Here is a 20,189-nt window from a genome sequence, read left to right as displayed (position 1 = left end):
GCTTACAGCAAGGATTGCATCTTTAGTATTTTGTAAACCTAGGAGTCAAACCCTTGTAGTCGTGTTTAGAGTGTCCTGTGCACATCTTTAGATAGATACTCACGAGGTGGAACCATATATTTACTCCTGACTCTAATAAGATTTACCTCGAATACTCACTGGACAGTGGGAAATGACTCCAAACTGTTTTGGTTACATTATTCTAATAGCTACCGTACTCCTTCGTCTAGCTCGTCGCTTCTGTCGCATTATTTTAACCCCGAATTTGCGCACATACTTTCTTCTTATTTCTATTTGATAATTCTGTTACGTGATGATATATGCGTATGTGGTGCTAAAGTATGGGGAACGTGTCGACTTGACGCCTGTACACAAATAAAAGCACGCGTTATTTTTGTATAGCGGAAGTCTTGAAGAAAGTATGAATAATAACAAAGAGTGATTTAGCAGCCTATTTACTTTAGCGCTGCTGTACGAAACAGTATTCTGCATTTCAGCGACACCCTACTTTTCACATCAATCGTCCATAATGCCTCATCCTCACCACCTTGGCCTCATCCTAATTTCACCTTGGAACGTGCAGTGCTTGTAGTGAAAGCTCCACTACAGTAATCTTACTATGCATAAACATCGTGCCACTTGCTCATTTCCATGCAGTCCGGTGTCATTATTAATCCTATCAAGCTTGAACCGACCATTATAAACCCTTAATTATCAACCATTAACGGCTATTATCAACCTTATCGGACCGTATCCTACCCTCATCAACCCTTATCGGTTGCTGTCAACAATATCGGACTCGATCCAACACTTAAGAACGTCCTTCTGTCCTTATCAATCATATCGAACGTTATCCGAGCCTTATTAGTCCTTATCCGTCCTTATCAACCTTATCGTATTTGATCTGACCCTTATCTACCCTTATCAGTTTTTATCGACCTTATCAGAATTGCCCTGCGCTCCGTAGTTTTAACAACAGCGCAAGAGCAAACAAGGACAAAAGGAAGAAAAACACGACGCCACGGCGCTACTTCACCCATCATAAGCCCTAATCGCTTTTTAGCACCTTATCCATCCGTGTCGAGCCATTATCAACCGTAATGAGACCCACATAACCACCATAACTCCTTATAAATTCACTGACTGCTTATTTGTGTGTGCTGCGCCACGTGAAGCACGTGCGCCCTCAGAGACCGGTAGCACTTCGGTCGGTGAAGGAACGCCTCAACGGAAAGTGTATCCGCGACCACCGAAACGTATTGGGGATGAGGCGTGTTTGCGATTAAATTCTTGCAAAATTGGAATTTCCATAATACCTGCTGTGCTCCAAGCCAGCTTTACATGTGGTCCTAGAAACGGCTTTTATTACCCCATCCCCAAATCTTTCCGGAAAGCGTTCATAGAAACGGTTCACCTTTGACATTTGTTTTGTACGGCCGGTACAAAACATTCATATGGTTCAGATATATTCACGTTCCGCAAACTAAGGTGTTTAGGCTAGTGGGTAAGACATTCGGCTTCTGAGCGTCGGGTCGTATGCTCAAAGCTCACCGCCGTGCTTTTTATAATAAATGTCTTTATAGCTATTTGTTTGCGTGACAGACAGACGAGTTTCTTTGTTGGGTAAGCTTGCTGCGGCGCTAGGTATGTCTCGAGCCCGGCTCCATGTGATAGCGTGGCGGAGGCTTCGGGTTGAAGAAATCGGGCGCTCGCAAGTTGGGAAATCGAAACCGCCACTTCCTTGTTCCATAGAATTTCTGGAAAGGTGCGCATGTGTGAACACATATCATGCTTACAAACGATCACTCAATGGCTAGTGTCTATGGGCTGTCACGTCTAATGCAGTATAATTGCTGACGTCGCAAAAGAAGTAAAAATCACTGCGCAAGCATTCCGTGCGGATAGTTAACCAGCGAGGCTGAAACGTGCGGCCCTGGTGTTTATCACTGGATTAATCCCGACTGTTCATCAAACGACGGCTTGGCTGGCTGCCAGACCTCGGTACGCAGTTGCTGCTTGCGCTCCGCTGCACGAGCCTCTTCTTGCGTCCGGGCTGTAGAATCAGCACAGCGTAGACGAGCTCGTTCCCGGTTGTGTTCGCGGCGTTGCTGATCGAAAGCTGCCTGCTCCTCAAGAGTACGTATGACGCGCGGCCCGTTCATTTAGGAGCCGGAGAGAATCTGCTGCGCGCGCACTCGTCTGCGACGGAGAGCAACGAGGTCACTACTGGCGCAGCCAATCGCGCGCCTCTTCTTTTTAGCGCATGCGCATGGGGTTACGCCGGAGGAGTTTTCGGCGTATAGGCAACCGACAGACGAACCACCGGACGACGGACGGATTGGCTGGCCATATACAGCTTCGCTGTAAAAGCCAACAGGTTTACTGGCACATGAGCAGTTATTTACATCGTTGAATAGTACAAATCAAAAAGTCGTGTTTAGCGACAAGTGTCAGGATGAGCCTGGTTTCCATTGTCCAGAGCCCTCCGCACCGTCATTATAACTCTTATGTTCAAGCACTCCACCCTGGCGGTAGCCAATCACACACAGGCCACCATCCTGCAGGACGACAGCCATTCAAGAAGCACGAACAACACTGTCGCAGACGGAACATCGGACTGGTGACCCCATTCAGTTCCACTGGATGCACAGGTGGAGAGAAAGTCTGTTACGCGAAAACTCAAACAAACCCCTTTTCCAGCGTTTCTAGCATTCACAGACCGGCTATGGTGTCCGCCATTTGCACGCGCCGGCGCATGAATAACTTGTAGGCCACAAAGCGGCGCACCAGATTTCTTGCAACACCTCCAGATGGCACTCACCTCCGCCGCATCGCAGCCCGCGCAAGAGCCCGCCTTTCCACCAGAAAGCTCGGCCTTCGCGCATCACGTTCACGGCCAGCGTTTCCCGGTAAACATTACGGTTACATACGCGGCCGTTTCCGGGAAGCGTGAGAAGCAGTCAGGGATCTTTGACTGCTATCGCGTTCCACTCTTAAGGGCGAAGCTTAAGCGTCCTCCAAGTTTTTGTTTGGCGAGAGCGCAATAAACACGCCGAACACTGCTGCTCACGCTGACTGCATCGTGACGCCAGGTAGACTTTACCGCGCCTTAAGCTGCGAACACCCTGCTCACATGGTTGTGGCTACTCAATGCCGCTGTGCTCGGCAGTGGCGTAGTCAGAAATTTCGTTCGGGTGGGAGGCGGGGGGGGGGGGGGGGGCTCATGTTGCAGTTCGGCCTCCACCTTAAGAGAAGTTTTAGCTCAGGTGCTCCTATCTAAATACATGTAGGACGAGAATGAGCTTTTCTCGGCAACCACTGCACCAAATTTCACGAGGTTTGTCGCATTTAAAAGAAAAACTGAAATTCTAGTGACTGTTTGTTTCGAATTTTTTAGTTATGTTGCCAATTCTTTATTCAAAATAGGCAAAAATTTCACATTTCCAAAAAGCGAAACTATCAATTTTAAAACTCTAACTCAACATTAAAAAATATCACAATTCTGTGAAGTACACCTAATAGTGCATCTACAGCGGACAAAATTGACATGTTACAAATGAATCTCAAAAAATTTGGTATTATGGAAATACCGCCTCTGCAGAACCCTTGTACACAACGTAACCAATTGACGTAAGATATAAACTGACATACCAAATTTGTCCGCTTTGACTGCTATAGTAGATGCCGTTTACATAACGGCGATATCTGTTCTTGATGCAAACCTATTAGTTTGTAAACATCGTGCCTCTATTTTTTTCGTAATTGCGAATTTTTCAAAATATTTTAAACAAAATTCCAGCCCTGAATGGAAATTCCGCTTCCAACAGGCACTACAATTCAATTTTCTCTCTCAAATGCAACAAATGTCATTAGAAGCGATCCAGGGCTTATCTCAGAAAAGCGTTTCAGTGTTTTACATGTATCTGAATAGATCGCGTCGAAGTTGGGCCCGAGCTAAAGCTTCTTCTTAAACAATTTGTCGAGAGATCAAATACATGAATAATAACTGCATTGGCATTGCCAAAGACGCAGCAAACGAATTCTTGAACGCTACGCACTGACAGTACAAGTAAAATATTTAGTTTTTTTTATAAAAGAATGTACTCTTATGTGCCGAAAATTGTGCCCAAAGTAACTGATATCATTGCTTCCATGTTTTTGTCTATTCAATAAGTAAAGAAAATATCACACAAACTTTAGAACTATATCAGTTCGAAACCAGCAAAGCATTGCATACCGCTGATATTAAATATGTAAAGGTCATGAAATGAACAAGTTGAGGACAGATAAGTTAATGAAACTTTGTCATTCAAGAACCTTGTGTACATTCTTGCACACATGCAACGGCCAGTAAAAAATCTCAATGACGCTGTCATTTGCTCCAATGTATTACGCAGTAGCAGCTGTCACCAGTCCTGTATCGTGAGTAATTATACGTGAGTAATAGTCGCCACAGAGAGCACGCATAAAAAGCAGGAGTTCTGCAAAATATACGAGGGCGAGTCAAATGGAAGTGATCCAATGCGAATATATGACAAACGGAATCTTTTATTTAAAAGTAGTCTCCATGAGCAATCAGATATTTGTCCCATTGACTACCGAGTCGCGTGATTCCCGTCTCATAGAACTCCTTGGGTTGCTGCTCCAAAAAGCCTGCAACTGACTCTTTCACGTCATCGTCCGACAAGAATCTGGTTGCCTTATGCTGTTTTTTTTAATTACCCCAAAATGTGGAAGTCGCAAGGCGACAGATCTGAGCTGCATGGCCGATATTGCAGCGTTCCCCACTTTAAGTTCGCGTTTTATATTAACCACGTATTATATTAAAAGCGATCGCCCTGAAGCTTGAAGTCCCGCTCTTAACGGCAGAATACATTCAAACAATACACAGATTGCCTGCTCGACTGGGTAGGACGCCGGGAATAATCGCACGTTTCGCCAGACAGACAACAAGAGACTCATGGCTGAAAGCTAAGAACAAAGCCAAAAATGGTGAACCGCGCATCATTATCCAGGAAAACATGACCCGACATAACAGAGACTTGCTTCGAACTGCGAAAGATAGGGCAAAATATAGCGGTTATCGTTTTGTCTGGCATACGAATGGGAAGGTCCTCGTCCGCAAAGATGAAGCAATGAATGTAATTCATATCAAAGGAGCAAACGACCTGGACGATCTTAAATAAGTACTACGTAAGCACGGTACGTAAAGAAAGAACAAAATGATAGTGTCCGTATCACCTTCCGAATAACCTGAACCGCATTGCTTCGTCTTTTTCATCTGCATCCATTAAAGCGGTACATATCAATACCAGATCAGTGAAAAATAAAACAGAATTGCTAGAAGAATTCCTTAGTGAATTTTAATTTAAGTTCTCTGTGATAATGTTGAGTGAAACAAGGAGCACTAGTGCAGATAATGTCTATAAAATGGCAAATTATACAACATACTACCTTAACAGACCTGTTGGTCGTGGCGGGGGAGTAGCCCTACTGCTGGATGCGAATGAAAATTGTGAAATTTTGAGCCCATTCATTACTATTACACCGGATTATGAGATAATGTCATTGTGTTTGGGTAAATTTCTTTACTCTGTCCGTTACCGCCCACGAAGCGGTAATGAAGCTTCTTTTTTTAAATTCTACGGCAATTTTTTGTGTTATGTAGCAGGCGGTGGTTACACGCTTATTGCTGGAGGCGATTTCAACATCGATTTGAGCAGTGACAATCATTGTACTAGAGAATTTAAGATGTTATTGGCTTCGAATGGTTTTATGAATGTGCTCGAAATACCTACTAGAATATTAGTTGAAAGTCAGTCTACTTTAGATTTGTTCATTACTAATTTCTCCCATCCTAAATTCGAGACTGGTGCCTTATCATGCCCTATCAGCGACCATCTACCAGTGTTCTTGTGCATGGAGACGGTAACCCAAACACTAAAACAGCCAAAAGGTATTACAGACCAACGTATAACCAATGTTACTCTTGATGATTTTCGGGATGCTGTTAAGCAAGTTTATTTTACGCATATTACTTGCCTTAATAATGCCAATGAAGCCTATAATAATTTTATCGATCTCTAAACAGCTATACCACTCCTACTTTCCCTCTAAAACATGTAAACAATCTCGAAAAGCTCGCAAGCCGTGGATCACACCTGCGTTGCGGAATGAAATTAAGAATAAAAATAAGCTATACAGAAGGTTTATAATGACACGTGCGGCAGAAGATCTGCATTTATTGAAACAGTTTCGAAATAGGTTAACAAAGAAACTGCGATCAGCTGGAACGGAATATTACTCCATATCTAGACGTGAAGAAGGGCCGCCATGATGTGATTTGGACCCGTCTAAACTCACTGCTACATCGTAATCAGTCACAAAACCATGTGCACAATTTAAATATTGGCGGTAAAGAGCTAACGGGAACTGAACACGCAAACGCCTTCAATGATGCTTTTACAAAAGGAAAAACTAATGGGTCGTGGTCGGCAATATATGAATACATAAACTTTCATAATGATAATACAGAATTTTTTGATCCTGTGACAATGGATGAAATACTAACAGTTATACTCAGCCTAAAAATAGTAGATTCCGAGATATTGCCGACATTCAGATAAAGCCTGTAAAATATGTTGCAGATTCATAGTGCCAACAATCACACATATTTTTAACCGTTGTTTAGCTACATCGATATTTGGAGAACAAATGCAGATTGCAAATGTAACTATTTTACTTAAAAAGGGAGATAGAAATGATTTCGGCAATTATAGACCTGTGTCCGTACTACCTGTCTTCTCTAAAGCACTAGAGAAAATTTTGCACTCTAGATTTACTAAATTTATAGATAAATACAATTTGCTAACATCATGTCAATTCGGATTCCGAAAAAACAAATCTACTGAACTGGCGCTTTTAAAACAAAAAGAATAATTCTCTCACAATTTAAAAACAGATCTTTTGTGATTCGAATGTTTGTCGACTTCTCAAAAGCGTTTGATCTTGTAAACCATGAATTACTTCTAGAGAAACTATGGTACTACGGAATCTGAGGACATGCTGCAAAACTAATAAAATATTGCTTGTCTAAAAGGCAACAAACGGTTAACATACATAATGCGTATTCAGAAGTAAAACCTGTTTATTCTGGTGTCCCACGAGGTAGTATGTTAGGACCACTACTTTTCAACATTTACCTTAATGACATTGTAAACATTAACCCAAATGCCAAATTCATAGTATATGCAGGTGATGCAAGCATTTTTTTCTCCGGAAATGACATTCACGAACTGATACAATCGTGCAACGACGATGATCTCGCTGGAAAAATGGTCCCAATCTAATCATATGCGTGTTAATGAGGGCAAGACAAAAGCGGTAATCTTCAGGGCGAAAAATAAACCGGTTCCTCATCACAAAAGTATCCTATTTAACTCCAAACAAATAGAAATAGTTGACCATTTTAAGTGTCTTGGTGTAGTATTTTCTTCAACTATGTCATGGACAGCACATGTGGACCAAGTTCTCAAGCAATTAGCCAGAATAACGGGCGCAATTGGCTGCATTAGATACATTCTTCCTGAACCAATTAAACTGCTTCATTACAACTCATTATTTTACTCTAACATTAACTATTGCGAGCCGGTATGGGGCACTGCAACACCGTCCTGCCTACAGAAAATTTATATTTTACAAAAAAGTTTCTTCGCAATGTCTTTAATGCAAATTACGGGACAAGCACCAAACGCTTTTTTCTTGAAACTGGTATAATCAAAATCTTTAATGTATCAGTATCGGCTCAGCGTTCGTTTTAAAATAGAAACAAGAAATAGTATAAGTAACATTCGGCATCTAGCAAACTTACAAGAAAATAAAAAAGTTACCCTTTCAGACACCCCGAAAACTGGTTGGTGCCAACAGCACGCATCAATACCGGGAAAGAGCGCCTTCAACCCACACTTCCTTCCCTACTCAACGCGTACGAATCTGCTAATATCAACTTGTTTACCTGTATCCAACGAGATATACGTGCCATATGCAATTCATATGCAAAGGAATGTGCCACTGAGTAATCATTAGGTACAGTTAATGCTTAATATGGCATTTTTTTGTTCTATATTTATCGTGTCCATCATTCTTTGTCATTTGTGCTGTTATTTGATATATGTTATTTCACGATAATGTTAAGTGTAATGCCGCTTGTGATGAAGTAGCTTGGTTTCCGCAACCTCTCGCTGTTATGCATTTTTTACGTTCTTGCCATTTTCCTGAGAATCACTGTATCAAGGATGAGTAAGAACATGTTCCCACGACCACCTGAACAAGGTCAGTCGTCTACTTCATCGCTCATTTTTGGACGACGTGCCTTTGGAAGCTCGGACCAGCTCGATTCCTGGGAGAGCTCAACGCCAGAAGCCATGGACTCTGACAGCGAGTACACCGTAGTCATGGGCCGCCGTATGAAGAAGTTGCGCCGTATGTCGACTGAGGCGACTTCATCGCATCAGAGTGAGCAAGAATCCTTCATAGTTTCTTACGTGCCGCTCTCGACGTCACACAGCATGAACTCGCTCAGCACGCAGTTTCCAACCGAATATTTTGGAAGTGTGGCCCCTGGGCAGATTAACGAGATCCGGATAAACGCTTGCAAGAACATCCTGACAATAGACGTAAAAAATTCCGTAATACTTGAGAAGTTAAAGACCATTCCACAGATAAGCGCAATCCCCGTCCGCTCCTTTATTACTTACGGGAAGGAGACAACAACTGGAGTGATTTCCGACGTGGAGCTTGAAATCAAGCATGCGGACCTCAAGAGTCTTTTGAGGTCATCGGTGCGCATTCTTGAGATTTGCCGCTTGGGGCACTCCCGATGTATCAAGTTAACATATGCTTCTTCGACATTACCAGCGTCTGTCAAAGTGGGCTACGTTATACAACGAGTACGACCATTCGTTCCAAGGCCTATTCAGTGGCGTAAATGTCACAAGATGGGACACGTGAGCGCTGTTTGCAGAAGCAAAGCTACCTGCTCCCGTTGCACCGGAGAGCATGATACCACCGACTGTGAGGCGTCCTCATATAAATGTCCCAACTGTACTGGCTCTCACGAAGGGACTTCGAAGGAATGCCCGAAGATGAAACAAGAGGTTGGTATTCTTCGGAAAATGGCCAGAGACCAATCTTCACGTAAAGAGGCTGCTCAATCTGTTCGCCAAAGTGACCAACGCTCGCGACAGAAGCATCATAAAACCATTTCAGGAGAACTACCTAGCGTGGCCCAAGTACCACGACCACCCCTGCCTGTGCGTGCATCGAAGACTGTAACGGCGTCTACTGATAATTCAAGGTCCACGAGAGCACGCGGCAAACATTCACCTCCACCGGCTGTTACAGACACGGAATGGCCTTTGCTGCCCTCTAGGCCCACGGCCATGCCAGCGAGCACTAGCGGTCCTCTGCGCCATGAAGCCAAGAATTATAGGGCCAGTGAAACCGTTGACACTACGGGCAAGCAAGGAGATGAACACAATGAGAAGGAGAGGGTACAAAAAATGCTGAAGCACCTAGTAGAGTCAATGCGCGTGATTCTCGGTGGTCTTGAGACTCCGGCCGCTAAAAGTGCCCTACAAGTGCTCGCCGTGCTACAGCCGCTTATCGCAGCTCTTTATATGCTATAAAGATTTTGTTTGGCGCTTGTGCTGTTCACGCAGGGGAGGCCCACACACCAGCTTCGTCCTAGTGCCTCTATATTTAAGTTCACTCGAATTGGGAGCTACAGACTTGATGCGAAACCTGATTGTGGCGTCATCGATGACATTTGTGAATGTTTAGCATCAGAGTGCTGAACCTGCTTTCACCTTTGCGCATCCTTCTTGCTATGTCATCATCATCCCTCATCACATCTTTATGTCCCCGTTGCCCCTCCCCCTGTGCAGAGTAGCAGGCTAGAGCACCTTAGCTCAGGCTAGAGGCTAGAAGGCTGACCTCTCTGCCTTCTTTCAATTAAATTATCTCTCTCTATTATCTGGTTTCTGCAAATGTAAGTGCAAATAAGATTTTGTTTAGTCTTCTTATGTTCTTGCTATATTGTTATGTTCTTTAATATTTACTTTATCACGAAACCATCATGTTTGCGATGAGATTGCCTGTCGCTGCTGCTTTGTATTTCGGGGCTGCGGCCGAGTCAAGCTGTTTATGACAGCCTTTTCTGCAGCTCCCCCTGTCTGTATTTTTTGAGGCAGAAATAAAATTATTATTATAAGTCAAAGGGCGATAAAATTGTTGGCAGGCGCCGTTTTCTATACGTGCGACTGAAAGCGTGCGAGGGTGAGCCGGTGAACGCGGCTGGATCTAGCGTGCGCGAGCGAGGAAGGAGGGGCGCAAGCGCGCCCCCTTCTCTCGCCCGCGATGCGGGGGGTTGAGGCGAGGGAGGGGTGGCGCATTCTTCTTTGGCGGCTGCTGCTTACGGTGCGACCGTGCGGGCGCCGTACCTTGGAAGCGATCTGCGACGTGGCCAAAGTGCGCGCCCACACTGGCCTTATCTTCAAAACAATCTGAGATGTTTGCAGAGCGCGCGTAGTGCCCTTATCTTTGTATGCGCTGTGCTTTCGACGTTTCGTTCGCATTGAAGCGAGAGATGCACGGAGGTCAATTCGCCTTGCGGATGCTGCCACGATTCCTCACTGCAGCATTTTGACAGAGTTCCCGCTGCCATCGAGCGAGATGTGTTCATGTTTAACTGTGCGCGCGTGACACCGTACTTGTTAATTTAGTCAGTAAGTGAACGTTTACTAGTTATTACGGCCGATAAAAATACCTTCTTTATTTCGTGTAGCTATCTACTAGTTCGCTATGGCAATCGATGCCTCACCTTTCGGGCCAAACTGCGACTTGCTTCCCATTTTATTCGACAAATGCTACTTTCTATGCAAGTTTGGTCGCAAATTTTGATCCGAATATATATACAGACGCCTGTAACTAGACTAATTTTACACTTGATCAGTACAGTGGATGCTACCACTCACGTGTGAACTAGCGTAATGTTCACGCAAGCGCCAAATGGCGCTTCCAGAACTGTGCGAGCCGGGCTGATTAGACTGTCATCGACCGGCACCGCCAAGATGCCGTGCCCTATATATAGGGCGAACGTTGGCCGTTCGATTGCACATCATCCTGGAATGGGGTGCTGCATTGCAGTACGCCGGGGAGTCGGAAAGAAATGCGAGCAACAAGATATTTCGCCTCTCCTGGGAACGCATCCAGATGCAGGTGCACATTCCATAGAGTGTCGCAGCTAATATGGTCCACGTATTAAAACGCAAAGCCTTCTGTGTAGACAAAGTGAACTGTGTGTTGTTAGCAACCTCCAGAAGAAGCCTCTAGCATTTGTTTTCATTTGCCTCTAGCATTGTTTTCATTTCTAGAGTAGATAGTGCAAAATAACTGAAAAAACATTTTCGTTGTTAACGCTAGTCGTAAAAGTGTCTTGGGCACGTTTGGAAATGTAAAATGCAGTAGCTTGTGACGTGTTAAATTTTGCATAGGTCGTTACGTAGCCCAAGGATACTCTACAAGATAGAACGAGGCCAGACTAACATATCGCATCCATCATCTGCAAATATTTTGTCTCTTTCGACTTGTAACACAGGGCAATATTTCCTTGGTGAAGATACGCAAAATAAAAAAAAAGTTCTATACACATTCGTCCCTTTGAGATCGTACCGAAGAAGGATCTTAGTACGCCTAAATTCGCTTGCTCCGAGGGAATTTGCTCACCCTCGACTGACTCCTTCTCTGGTACCGACGTCATCGCTTCTCTGTATATTGCTCCAGTACGGAGCGGTCGAGCAATAACAATAACAATAGCTGCACATTTAACTGTTGTTGCGAATTTCAAACAGCTCCTATTAATTGCCGTTGTGGAGGAAAATCATTAAGTTTGTACTCCTCTCGATATCACTTTCGTAAGTGGTCGTCATCATCATCATCATCAGCCTGGTTGCGCCCCCTACAGGGCAAAGGCCTCTCCCATACTTCTCCAACAACTCCGGTCATGTGCTAATTGTGGCCATGTGATCCCTGCAAACTTCTTAATATCATCCGCCCACCTAACTTTCTGCCCCCCTCCCCCCTGCTATGCTTCCCTTCCCTTGGAATCCAGTCCGTAACCCTTAATGACCATCGGTTATCTTCCCTCCTCATTACATGTCCTGCCCATGCCCATTTCTTTTTATTGATTTCGTCTAAGATGGCATCAACTCGCGTTTGTTCCCTCACCCAATCTGCTCTTTTTTATCCCTTAACGTTACACCCATCATTCTTCTTTCCTTGTGGTCAACAATGGGGTAAATCTACGTACGTCGCTTCTCATACTATGATAATGCATGAATGCAAAGTTTTCACCGTAGTACACAGTTTGGGATGCTTGCATAAAAGTACATTGCAACGAGTGTTCGCAAGCCGGTATATTGGGCAAAGTACGCGTAGTTGACTAAGCATCGTGTTCCCTCGGCGCCAAGGATTCGCCCCACCTTCGGCCACTGCTCGATGTGTTGCCGGCGTGAAGCTGTTCTCTCTGTTCGGAGCGCATGACAAAAGAGGGCTGGGTGCTGGGCCACCCCCCAAAAAAATTGTACATACAACGCGCATGTTTGAATATGTGTGAAGCCAAGCTTAAAGTAAAGCGTTTAATTAAATACTCTACAATTAACGGCGATGTCGACAATTTGATTTACCTTCATCCTATGCAACGTGTAATGCGTGCTTATCCACCACAGAGGTGACAAGTTTTTGTCATGCAGTTTCCTATGGTTAAGCGTTCATGCACCACTCACACGCTATGCCGAAATGCCTAATTACGACCCAGGCAGATGCGCAGTGGGAGACACTTACGCAGCGATGTCACAAGGACAAAGACGGTGTGTGATGCTTATCGAGGGAGGAATTGTGATGACCGGTGCATGAACAGAGAAATATGACACGTATCAAGTCACATCTAAGTATTATGTACATCTTGGATCACACTGGCACATACCAATTCTGAAGGATTGGCCAAGAACGGGCACACACCCACAGCCACATATCGAATGGGCAAGTAGAAGAAAATAAGTTAAACCAATGAACAAGTTATTCCCTTAAATTTAATATTTGATTACCAGGTGGATGTGGTTTAAGGATACCTGCAAGCTTGCATCATACTGACACGTGCCCTTATTTATCTTTTTCTCGGGGACTGCATTTGACCCGCTAACAACTTAATGTCATGGCTCAGCGCAAGAGGCGCCTGCATGATTTGGAACTTACTCGAATATTATCGTGGTTTCTATATATTGTGTATGCTCGCGCCGAACATTGTGTTATCAGATTGTATGCGCGAAACGAATTGTGTTGTACTTTCTGGAAGGCACGTAGGTATCAGTGATTACCCTGGAACTTCCCACGAGTCATGTATGAAAGCCGACGCACTTGAACCGCAGATGTTATTTCGACGATATGCGACTGTATTCTCCGTTATCGTTGTGAGTTGAGTGTCGCTTGCCTTTGTGTGCACAAGCTCGTCAAATAAAGAGTTAGTTTCGGCATTCACAGTTTTCGCTACTGTGTTCTTTACCGTCACTACAACGTGGCACCATGTTCATGTTTCATATTGAAATTTTCTTTTGCTACGCCAAACAGAGGTGCGCTTACCGGCAACACTTCTTAAGTTTCAGGGGTTTAGGGGTTTTTCAGTGAACAGACAGGGTTGCATAATCTCGTTCGCTTGTACTTTTTCTCAGCGCACATACAAACTTCCCATATAATCACAAGTATATCCTCGCACATATTGACTGACCCCATAGAGCAGCCATCAGCCACCTCAAGCCCGGGAGACGAGGTAAAGAAAGATTCGCTTTAAAACCCGTCCTGGTAGCAGGGACGCAATCTTTCGCCATTCGAGCCAACCGTTATTTGGTGGCCAGGCAAAAATCTATTGCAGAATTTGTTTCTCTCTTTGCGGCCGCATTTCGATGGGGGCGAAATGCGAAAACACCCGTGTACTTAGATTTAGGTGCACGTTAAAGATCCCCAGGTGGTCGAAATTTCCGGAGTCCTCCACTACGGCGTGCCTCATAATCAGAAAGTGGTTTTGGCACGTAAAACCCCATAATTATTAAATTAATTTGTTTCTCTCTTAACTGAGCCAAATTATGATTTCTATTGTCATCGCCTACGAAACGGGGTGGCGGCAAATAGTCAGCTAGCGTACTTGAGCACGCTCGGATTCGGACCAACACATGAGTTTGAGTCTGAATGAACCGGGTTGAGTAGAATTTGGTGAGTTTGAGTACTAGTGAGCTCGGCTGAGTGTCACTTTTGGAACTGCGAATCTGTACCTACGGCCCGTGATGTCATTGACAAAACTGCTGTCGAGCTTGTCTACGAATCAGGAATTACGAAAGCGCCCAGCACGATCTCCGACAACTAAAAAAAAAAAGCAAAACATCAAGCCGGACCTTCTGCGGCGCTATCGTGAATCGAAGTTAAAAAGTTACCCGCCGTGGTTGCTCAGTGGCTATGGTGTTGGGCTGCTGAGCACGAGGTCGCGGGATCGAATCCCGGCCACGGCGGCCGCATTTCGATGGGGGCGAAATGCGAAAACACCCGTGTGCTTAGATTTAGGTGCACGTTAAAGAACCCCAGGTGGTCAAAATTTCCGGAGTCCTCCACTACTGCGTACCTCATAATCAGAAAGTGGTTTTGGCACGTAAAACCCCAAATATTATTATTATTAAGTTAAAAAGTTCCGTTACATAAACTCAAGCAGCGTGCAAGCCTTCATACCGCAAAGTGCGAGAAAGAAAGGACCGAGTTCAATCCTGAGCTGCCAAAAACGCATGTGCGCGCCACACAAACAAAAGCGCGTGTGCGCCACACGCGTGCAAAAATACACAATTAAGAATTTCCACACTTTATTTAAGGATGCCTGTGGCAGATTTTATCCTAAGTTGAAATACTTCCAACACTGACCAGGTCACGCGTCATACTTGTTCCTTCCTTATAAGATATTGCGCTGCACAGGAAATAAGGAACTCTCTTACATGTTTAAGACACCTGTGCGTACATTTGCCTACATGTTTAGCGTTTTATCTATGTGCTATCCGTACAAGTACAATAAAGTCCAGAGAGTGCCGAGTTTGTGAGAATCTGTAGGCCAAGTATACATGCCTGAGTGATTCCGGTAAGTCTGAGTTAGTCCGACTTAGTAGAATCTTGGTGAGCGTGAGTAAGAGTAAGCACGGCTAGTAGAATTTTGATGAATTTGAGTCTGATTGATTTCCGCCGAGTAGAAATTCTTGTGAGCCGGTGCCCGAGGGCGCTCAGCTGATGAGAATTTTCGTAAATCTGAGTCCGAGGGAGCCCGGCTGAGTACATAATTGGTGAGTCTGGGTCCGAGGGAGCCGTAGGCAAAAATATAATTTGTGAGTGAGTCTTAGTGAGTTGCATTTATTTTAGCGACCTATGCATGCATATCAGTCGCGAATTTTTTTTTTGACAGTCTGCTTGATTTTTCCTCTCTTCGTTTAAATGTATATCTATATATTTTACTTTTACGTATGTCTGTAACGACTCTCGATCTATCAATCTATTTCCCTGCTTTGTTCCTCATATACGCTAAGCGCATGTTGCTTATCTCGACTACTGACCAGTCACTGCTTCAATCCGCACTTGATCTCAGCGCACCAATTAATTCCTGTGTTTCACGTGCCGAAACTGTAAGCTTAATATGAGGCATGTCATAGAGGGAGACCCCGGATTCATTTCGACTGCCTGTGCTTCTTTAACGTCCATCCAGTACACAGTACGCGTGCCTTTTTTGCATTTCGACGTTATCGAAATGCTGCCACCGCGGCCGGGGATCGACGCCGTGACCTCGTGTTCAGCAGCGCAACGCCATAGCCACTAAGTCTTCACGATGGTAATCCAAACGCTTATGGAAGATGCACGTACGTCTCCTACGTTTGGAGTTCCACTGACGCATACCTCTTCCTATTGCGAATACTTGCTCTGGTATTGTCTGTCGATTGCATAACTACGGATGGCTTGGATCTCAAGGTGTGTTGGGCTCAAGAAAGCTATTAATTAAGGGGAAATGAGACATCCACCCAAACGTAGCTAAGTGTTACAAAGGGTGGATCCCCTTCTCTGCCTTCTGCTAGCCGCTTGATTAGTCAGATGGTATAGCAGCTGCTCCGGAAAGGTGGTGGTGCCAGGTTAGAGTCCTGGACCAGCAGAAATTTTTCTTCAACTGCGAGGCTTTTCTTTCTAGGAACCCGTATAGGTTTCCTTTGTTGCACTTAGCTATGTTTGGCTGGATGTCTCATTTCGCTTTTAATAATTCCTTCTTTCCGCCTTTCGGGTTTCCGCCGAACTCTTCCGTTAAGAAAGCTATCTGTCTCCTTCTCGAGTTAACCACCGCGTCCGTGTAGATCGCACAGCATCCCGTAAGCACGGTCGTTTCGGTTGTTGGAATAGGTTTAACCCGTTAGCGGAGCTTTGTTGTCTTGTCAGTGGCTGTTCGTGTGTAATGCCACGGTGGAAGACTGTCCCAGGTCGCAGTCATGGCAATATTTCTATAGAAAAATTGAATAAAAAATGAAAATTGGTGACGGCGACGGTGACGCCGACTGCGAGGAATACGGCAGAAATACCCCTGGAGTGCCCATATAATTTGTATCACAGTAAACATATGCCCAAAAGTGTTCCGATACAGTAAAATTAACTTTAGTTTGTGCTAGTTGGTTATTTGGCATTTATTCTAGGGCTGTACAGTAAAAAAGAAGCTTGAAAGACGCACAACAAACAGGAGAGGTGCTACTGCAAAGCAGAAAGCACAACATCATTTAGCATGGTCATGAACGCTAGATATTTTTTCTATGCTTCTCCAGTGTCATTGAAAAATAAACTTGTGAGCTGATTCATGAGCTTTTAGTGCAGATGTGCGTGTGGGAATACTAGAGCTGTCACTATATTACCCACATGGCAGCCTATTCGGTATAGTATAGTAGCACATTTATAAGTCACGCTAGCACTTTTATTTATCTTGACCACATTTAGGTCTCTCCAAGATATTCAAACGAGTGAATAATGCCTACAATTACTCTCTACAGTTTTCCGCACTGCCATAACATTGTTCTACTCTTGTTTTTCAGTGGTCTCTGACATGTTGTCACGTAGCAGTGACGGTAAAGAACACAATAGCAATGCTGTGGATGATGAAACTATTATTGGGCGAGCCTTTGCCCACAAAAACAGGCTACGCTTAAAGTACAACGATAGCGGCGAATACAGTCGGCGATCGTCGAAATCTCATCTGCCGGCCAAGCGCGTCAGCTTTTATACACCAGCCATCGAACGTTCCAGAGTAATCGCTGTTGCCCGCGTGTCTCCCAGAAAGTTCTACACCATTCACGTCACGCATACATGCAGCCAGATTACACAAGGCTCGGTGACAACAGACAGCGGATAGAACCATCAATAACATTCCAGAAACTTCCGATACATGCAGGCGAGTTCCGCGCTGAGGGATTATATTTCACATTCCACATTTAACATTCCACATTTCGCAGCATGAACGGAGTACAGTGCGTTATCGAGCAGACAGCTGATCGCATGGTAGCAAGGTAGCAGTGGTAATGGTTTCGCATTCGTGCGAACTTCCGCCTGAGGTAACGTATGGTCCACCTTCAAAAGTGCCATCTCGTTCCTCTAAACAAACTGCTTCGCGAAAAGGTTCAATAGCTAGGTCTTCTACGTGCCCAAATACTGCCAGATACAGATCTTAGATGGATGTTATTTAAGGTTGTTTTTGAGCCACCATGAAAGTCGAGTAGCCAGCATTCGCTCGAACAAGTTGAAGATCGTAGGTGTCCAAGAAATTGGCCGGAGAGATTCAAAACTTTTGGTGGCTTTCCTGGTTTAGGTAAGGACACCACTACAAAGCGTTTCCGTTCAGGTGGGAAATAGCCTTCGATCCATACGCCATTCACGACCTTGAGTAAAGTGGCAATGGCCTCACCTTCAATGTTCTTATCAGGCTCATGCGGGGAGATTGTCATGTCCGTGCTTTGTATGCTGCTTTGTGCCCGCATTTGGCACCGAGTAACTTGAATTCTGTGAAAGGCACTGTGATGCCCAGTGTATCATTCCCATCAATTGAAGGAGAAGTTGCTGTCGGTTCTCTGGTGATTAGGGAAAGAGCTGACAGCGGCTTGCTTAGCAAAATCTTCCGGCGTAAGATTGAGAGCCAGCCGAATTCCTGACGACGGGTCTGAACGATGACCACCGCGCTGCATGGCCTGAAAAGTGCGCCATAAGGTCTTGTTTCCTGAGCCGGAGCCTTGGGTCTGGCAGCAATCACCACAAGCAGATTCTTGAGTGTCTTTTCGTAGCGGCGAGTACGCACAGCGATGCGGCTAGCCAGAGCCCGGGCTTCGTCTTGCAAAGCGCTACAATAAGCCCAATGTTCCGTCTGGCCGCACTGTGCCCATAGTTTGGCAAGGTGAAGGTCGGTTGGTCCTTATTCACTATTGTAGAAATTCTTGGATCGTGTAAAATTGTTTTTAGGGGTCTTTTCATCCGTGCTCCTGCGTCCTCCATCAAAACTAATTTCGCTCTGCGTTTCTCTGACTTCAAGGTAGGCCCAACCCATATCACACTGCATTGCCTCATTTGTGGTTTCAACGCGGCCCCCTGGTGCCAGTCGGTGCACCCATCTCTCGTTCACTTCCAGCCTACACAGGATCTATTTTAAGCAGAGAATGGTATTTGCGAACATTTGCAGGCTTTTTCAAATCCTCGCACCAGCTGATATTTATTGTAGACCCAAATAGCTGTATGCTCTATTATTATTGCATTATGTTTCCCTTTATCATCAGATTATCTTAAGTGGCTGGATGTTTGGTAGTTGTTTTCTTGTTTGTATGTACACGCAGGCATTTATTTTGTTTGACTAGGGGTATGACTTCCTGTTGAGTTGTTACCACGTTGTTACTCGTATCTTCATTAAACTTTATCATTCTCGAGTTCTCAATGCCAAAATTTAGGCCTACACATGTCGCTTCATTGTCACATGCATTAGCAAGTTCCTCTAAATTCTTTGCGTTATCTGCTAGTAGAACTACATCTTCCGCATACATCAGTCAAGGCACTTTCTGTTGCACCCTTTGCCCATTAAGGATCTAACACAATATAAGCATAACTGATTGTTTTCCAGTCGTCTTTACATGCTCCCAACATAATGCAGAAACAAAACTGGCAAGAGAGAACATCCTTGCATCAGCGATCGATGAATTTCGACTCGTTCTCTGTATTTGAGGCTTTTACATAAAAACTGTGCTCGGTTTGCCCTATAAATCTTCCTCAGCACCTCCATGATGTCGTCGATGACCTGGTGGTTGAGAATTTCCTATAGCAATTCCCTCACTGCGTTGTCGTAAGCTCCCTTAATATTTAGAAATACTATCCATAAAAGGCTATTCCGAGCTGATTAGGCCTCTAAGGACTGAGTTAGTAAGAAAATATTATGCTTTAGTCAAAGGTATGGCGAGGGTTGTTGGGGGCGCCTCGGCGGCTGTGGGTGATGACAATGATGCCAGAATAGAGCAGTTAATTAAAGAAGTAGCTTCTTTAAGAAAAGCTAATGAAGAATTGACCAGGCAGGTAGTAGAGCTTCATAAAAAAGACCAGTCGAGCCCTGCTAGAGTAGAGATAGATAGACCTGTAAGCAAAAGCAGCGATCCAGGAGAATCCAGCTCTCCTGCCCCTAAAAAGAGGGCGGTGAGTTCCGAGGATGAGTCAGTCTTCTCAGCCCTCAGTGAAATAAAAGATGCAATTAAAGCGATAAGAGAGACAGTGGAAACGACCAACTTTAAAGTGGATAAATTGTGGAAATGGAGACTAACGGCGGAGAAAAGACTTAGGAAAATTGAGACGCGAAGGGATGACGACGATGAGTATCTGCCATCGGAGACGGATAGTATAAAGTCCATTCCTGGATTGTCGGGGGCCATCACAAAGAGGAAAGTAGTGGGTAATAGAAAGGCAGCCTCACCTAATAACAATGGACAGTAATCATGGATTTAACGTGTGGCAATGGAATTGTCGCGGGTTCCAACACAAAAAAGCAGCACTGCGACAGGTGA

This window comes from Dermacentor variabilis, chromosome 9 (assembly GCF_050947875.1).
Source record: "Dermacentor variabilis isolate Ectoservices chromosome 9, ASM5094787v1, whole genome shotgun sequence".
Taxonomy (NCBI): domain Eukaryota; kingdom Metazoa; phylum Arthropoda; class Arachnida; order Ixodida; family Ixodidae; genus Dermacentor; species Dermacentor variabilis.
The sequence above is the reverse complement of the archived record's forward strand: the minus strand, read 5'-3'. Positions refer to the sequence as shown.